This window comes from Esox lucius, chromosome 7 (genome assembly GCF_011004845.1).
Source record: "Esox lucius isolate fEsoLuc1 chromosome 7, fEsoLuc1.pri, whole genome shotgun sequence".
Taxonomy (NCBI): domain Eukaryota; kingdom Metazoa; phylum Chordata; class Actinopteri; order Esociformes; family Esocidae; genus Esox; species Esox lucius.
Window position 1 is genome coordinate 12460439 of NC_047575.1, and position 6734 is coordinate 12467172.

Here is a 6734-nt window from a genome sequence, read left to right on the forward strand (position 1 = left end):
ATGCAGAGAGTCCCTTAACACATCTGCTTGTACAGTTGTATGTAGAAAATTCACTGGCTACACCAGATTTGCAGCCAGGTTGAGGGTGTTTTTAGGAAAAACACAACTTAGGAGGTTCTAAATACATACCCAAATGAAACTGATAGAGATCAAATGTCAAGATTACGAAGACAGGCACAGAAGGTTTAAGTCTTGAGTCCAGAGTCCCTGCCGTCCCTGGCTTTAGTTTATATGTACAGTGGATATAAAAAGCCTACACACCCCTGTTAAAATGCCAGGTTCTTGTGATGTAAAAGAATGAGACAAAGATAAATCATGTCAGAACATTTTCCACCTTTAATGTGACTTATAACATCAACAATTCAATTGAAAAACAAACTGAAATCTTTGAGGGGGAAAAATACTAAAAAAGTAATACTTTGTTGAAGCACCTTTTTATACAGCACTCAGTCTTTTTGAGTCTACTAGCATGGCACATCTTGACGTGGCAATATTTGCACAATCTTCTTTACAAAAGCGCCCCATAGCCCATTCATATGAAGAATACGGGAGATTGTTGTCACATGTACAGTGGGGAGAACAAGTATTTGATACACTGCCGATTTTGCAGGTTGTCCAACTTACAAAGCATGTAGAGGTCTGTCATTTTTATCATAGGTACACTTTAACTGTGAGAGACGGAATCTTAAAAAAAAAAAATCCAGAAAATCACATTGTATGATTTTGTAATAATTCATTCGTATTTTATTGCATTACATAAGTATTTGATCACCTACCAACCAGTAATAATTCCGGCTCTTACAGACCTGTTAGTTTTTCTTTAAGAAGCCCTCCTGTTCTCCACTCCATTACCTGTATTAACTACACCTGTTTGAACTAGTTACCTGTATAAAGGACACCTGTCCACACACTCAATCAAACAGACTCCAACCTCTCCACAATGGCCAAGACCAGAGAGGTGGGTAAGGACATCAGGGATAAAATTGTAGACCTGCCCAAGGCTGGAATGGGCTACAGGACAATAGGCAAGCAGCTTTGTGAGAAGGCAACAACTGTTGGCGCAATTATTAGAAAATGGAAGAAGTTCAAGATGACGGTCAATTTCCCTCGGCCTGGGGCTCCATGCAAGATCTCACCTCGTGGGGCATCAATGATCATGAGGGAGGTGAGAGATCAGCCCAGAACTACACGACAGGACTTGGTCAATGACCTGAAGAGAGCTGTGACCACAGTCTCATAGAAAACCATTAGTAACACAGTACGCTGTCATGGATTAAAATCCTGCAGTGCGCGCAAGGTCCCCCTGCTCAAGCCAGCTGATGTCCAGGTCCGTCTGAAGTTTGCCAATGACCATCTGGATGATCCAGAGGAGGAATGGGAGAAGGTAATGTGATCTGATGAGGCAAAAATAGAGCTTTTTGGCCTAAACTCCACTCGCTGTGTTTGGAGGAAGAAGAAGGATGAGTACAACCCCAAGAACACCATCCCAACCGTGAAGCATGGAGGTGGAAACATCATTCTTTGCGGATGCTTTTCTGCAAAGGGGACAGGACGACTGCACTGTATTGAGGGGAGAATGGATGGGGCAATGTATTGCGAGATCTTGGCCAACAACCTCCTTCCCTCAGTAAGAACATTGAAGATGGGTCGTGGCTGGGTCTTCCAGCATGACAACGACCCAAAACACACAGCCAAGGCAACTAAGGAGTGAGAAGCATCTCAAGGTCCTGGGGTGGCCTAGCCAGTCACCAGACCTGAACCCAATCGAAAATCTTTGGAGGGAGCTGAAAGTCTGTATGACAGCCCTAAAACCTGAAGGATCTGGAGAAGGTCTGTATGGAGGAGTGGGCCAAAATCCCTGCTGCAGTGTGTGCAAACCTGGTCAAGAATTACAGGAAACGTATGATCTCTGTAATTGCAAACAAAGGTTTTTGTACCAAATATTAAGTTCTGCTTTTCTGATGTATCAAATACTTATGTCATGCAATAAAATGCAAATTAATTACTTAAAAATCATACAATGTGATTTTCTGGATTCCGTCACTCACAGTTGAAGAGTACCTATGATAATAATTACAGACTTCTACATGCTTTGTAAGTGGGAAAACCTGCAAAATCAGCTGTGTATCAAATACTTGTTCTCTCCACTGTAGCACACAGCCAGTACTTGCCAGAAATTCCTGCAGTTCCTTTAATGTTGCTGTAGGCCTCTTGGAAGCCTCCCTGACCAGTTTTTCTTATCGTCTTTTCATCAGTTTTGGAGGGACGTCCAGTTCTTGGTAATGTCTCTGTTGTGCCATATTTTCTCCACTTAATGATGACTGTCTTCACTGTGTTCCATGGTACAGGTGCTGGTCATATAATTTGAATATCATCAAAAAGTTTATTTATTTCAGTAATTCCATTCAAAAAGTGAAACTTGTATATTATATTCATTCATTACACACAGATTCATGTATTTCAAATGTTTATTTCTTCTAATTGTGATTATTATAACTGACAACTGATGAAAATCCCAAATTCAGTATCTCCGAAAATCTTAATATTACTTAAGACCAATACAAAAAAAAATTTTTTATGTTTGCCAACTGAAAAGTATGAACATGAAAAGTATGAGCATGTACAGCACTCAATACTTAGTTGGGGCTCCTTTTGCCTGAATTACTGCAGGAATGTGGCGTGGCATGGAGTCGATCAGTCTGTGGCACTGCTCAGGTGTTATGAGAGCCCAGGTTGCTTTGATAGTGGCCTTCAGCTCTTCTGCATTGTTGGGTCTGGCGTATCACATCTTCCTCTTCACAATACCCCATAGATTTTCTATAGGGTTAAGGTCAGGTGAATTTTCTGGCCAATTAAGAACAGGGATACCATGGTCCTTAAACCAGGTACTGGTAGCTTTGGCACTGTGTGCAGGTGCCAAGTCCCGTTGGAAAATGAAATCTGAATCTCCATAGAGTTGGTCATCAGCAGGAAGCATGAAGTGCTCTAAAACTTCCTGGTAGACGGCTGCGTTGACCTTGGACCTCAGAAAACACAGTGGACCAACACAGCAGATGACATGGCACCCCAAACCATCACTGACTGTGGAAACTTTACACTGGACTTCAAGCAACGTGGATTCTGTGCCTCTGCTCTCTTCCTCCAGACTCTGGGACCTTGATTTCCAAAAGAAATGCAAAATTTACTTTCATCAGAGAACATAACTCAGCAGTCCAGTCCTTTTTGTCTTTAGCCCAGGCGAGACGCTTCTGACACTGTGTCTTGTTCAAGAGTGGCTTGACACAAGGAATGTGACAGCTGAAATCCATGTCTTGCATACGTCTGTGTGTGGTGGTTCTTGAAGCACTGACTCCAGCTGCAGTCCACTCTTTGTGAATCTCCCCCACATTTTTGAATGGGTTTTGTTTCACAATCCTCTCCAGGGTGCGGTTATCCCTATTGCTTGTACACTTTTTTCTACCACATCTTTTCCTTCCCTTCGCCTCTCTATTAATGTGCTTGGACACAGAGCTCTGTGAACAGCCAGCCTCTTTAGCAATGACCTTTTGTGTCTTGCCCTCCTTGTGCAAGGTTTCAATGGTCGTCTTTTGGACAGCTGTCAAGTCAGCAGTCTTCCCCATGATTGTGTAGCCTACAGAACTAGACTGAGAGACCATTTAAAGGCCTTTGCAGGTGTTTTGAGTTAATTAGCTGATTAGAGTGTGGCACCAGGTGTCTTCAATATTGAACCTATTCACAATATTCTAATTTTCTGAGATACTGAATTTAAGGTTTTCATTAGTTGTCATCGAAATTAAAAGAAATAAACACTCAAAATATATCAGTCTGTGTGGAATGAATGTATACATTATACAAGTTTCACTTTTTGAATGGAATTACTGAAATAAATCAACTTTTTGATGATATTCTAATTATATGACCAGCACCTGTACATCTAATGCTTTGGAAAAAAAATGTAACCCTTCTCCTGACTGATATCTTTCAACAATGAGATCCCTCTGATGCTTTGGAAGCTCTATGTGGACCATGGGTTTTGCTCTGTGATGCAACTAAGAAAATGTCAGGAAAATCCTACTAGCTTAAGTTTATTTCTGATTAATCAGAGTTACTTTAAATGATGGCAGGTGTGTAATGACTTCTATTTAACATGAGTTTGAATGTGATTGGTTAATTCTGAACACAGCCACATCCCCAGTTATAAGAGGATGTGCACACTTATTCAACCAGGTTATTGTAAGGTTTTTATTTTATAAAAACCTTACAAAAACCTTACAAATGTATGTAATTTTTCTGTAATGCCATTGTCAACGTCATCCATGTTTAGGAGAATGTCCATGTACTTTTTCATCATTCAAGTTTATTGGAATCCTGATGTACACATGATGTATCTTATCTTATACCTGTGCAATTTCTGCCAAACATTGATCATTTAAAATGTAATGTTAAGAAGATTCAGCACAATGTATTAATATTATTTAAAATAAAATGAACCCATATGGCAATTTATTAACACATTACACAAAAATGAAAGCAAGGGTAGTGGCACAGTGCCGAGAAACTACCAATGGACAATATATGAAATGAAATCACATTTAAGAACTGTCCCTATTGCTAAATAGTTAAACATAATGTACTAGAGATTAGAGTGGTATACTGTACTTCCTGAACTAGGTCCTTTTAATCAGAAGTGTCTTTTCTGTCTGACATATCATAACATATAACTCCCAGTGCAAGGAACTTTATCAAAGATGTAAATAACAATAGTTACAGAAAGCAACATCAATACAAGAGCAATCAAAGTAATGGTCTGAACAATGTCATCAGTTGTAGGTTGAGGTGTGTTTGTCACAGATGCAGTTGTAAATAATATTTTGGGTCTGTTTGAGGCTTTGTTTGTCACACCAACAGTTTTTTTTGTTGTCATCCAAATTATATTGTGGCCTGAAGTAGTTAACGGTGGAGTAATAATTGCATTCTGAGTTTCTGGGAGTGTGCTTGATGTCGATATATTCATCTTTGCTGATGTCTCAGGTTTGGTTATTGGGAATGCTGTAGTTGTGGAAGATGATGGGTAATTTATAGTTTTGAATGATGGTTCAGGTGACAGGGATTTGGTAGTCGGGAATGTTGTGTATGTGGCTGGTGTTGCAGTTTTGGTTGATAGTGATATAGAATCCGTGAAGGATGTTTCAAGTTCTGACGATTTGTATGTTCTAATTTTGGATGACCTTTCATGTTCAGGTATTGAGGTATTACTAGCAGAGGATGATTTTTCTAATTCAGTTGACAGGGATGCTATGTGAGTTGTGGATAATGTTCCAGGTTTTGTTGATAGGGATGATGTATTTGTGGAAGAAGTTTCAGTTTTGGTTGATGGGAATGTTGTGTATGTGGTTCTGGATATTTTTTCAGGTTCTGTTAAAGTTAATATTGAGGATGTGGCTGGGAAGGATGTTGCAGTTTTTATGGATAGGGATATAGAATCTGTGGATGATGCATCAAGTTTCGTTGATAGGGATGTTTTGGTTGTGGATGATATTGTAGTTTTGTTGGATGGAAATGTTTTAGATGGAGATAATGTTTCAGGTTGGATTAATAGGGATTTTGTAGTTTTGGAAGACGTGTACATTTTGGTAATTGGGGCTATTCTAGTTGTGGATGATGTTTCAGATTCAGTTGATTGGGATGCTGTGTGGGTAGTTGTGGATGATGTTCCAGATTTTACTGATAGGAATGATATAGTTATGGATGAAGTTTCTGTTATGGTTGATGGGAATGTTATGAATGTGGTTGTTGATAATCTTTCAGGATCTTTTGAAGTGAGTGTTGTGTATGTGGCGGGTAATGATGTTGTAGTTATGGTTGGTAGTGATAAAAAAAATGTGGAAGATGTTTCAAGTTCAGTTGATGTGGATTTTGTAGTAGTGGATGATGTTGCAATTTTGGTGGATGAGAATGTTTTAGCTGTGGATGTTTCAGTTGATGTTAATGTTGTGTATGCAGCTGGGGATGGTGTTGCTGTTTTGGTTGATATGGATATTGAATCTGTAGATGATGCTTCATGTTCAGTTGATGGGAATGTTGTAGATGTGGATGATTCTACAGTTTCAGTGGAGGGGGATGACATAGTTGTGGATGATGTTTCAAGTTGAGTTGATTGGGATGCTGTGTGAGTTGTTGTGGATGATGCTCCTGGTTTTTTTGATAAGGATGATGTAGTTGTGGATGATGTTTTAGTTTTGGTTGATGGGAATGTTATGAATGTAGTTGTTGATAATCTTTCAGGTTCTGTTAAAGTGATGGTGGTGGATGTGGCTGGTAATGATGATTCAGTTTTGGTTGATAGGGATGTAGAAGTCATGGATGGTGTTTCAGGTTCAGTTGATGTGGATTTTGTAGTTTTGAAGGATGGGAACGTTGTAGCTGTGGATGTTTCAGTTGATGGGAATGTAATGTATGTGACTGGGGAAGGTGCTGCTGTTTTGGTTGGTATTGAAATAGAATTCCTAGATGATGCTTCCAGTTCAGTTGAAGGGGATGTTATTGTTGTGGATGATGTTTTAGGTTTGGTTGATAGAGAATTTGAAGTTTTGGAAGAAATGCCAGGTTTGGTTATTGTGGCAGTATTAGTTGTGGATGATGTTTCAGGTTGAGTTGATTGGGATGCTGTGTGAGTTGTTGTGGATGATGTTCTGGGTTTTGTTGACAAGGATGATGCAGTTGTGGATAATGTT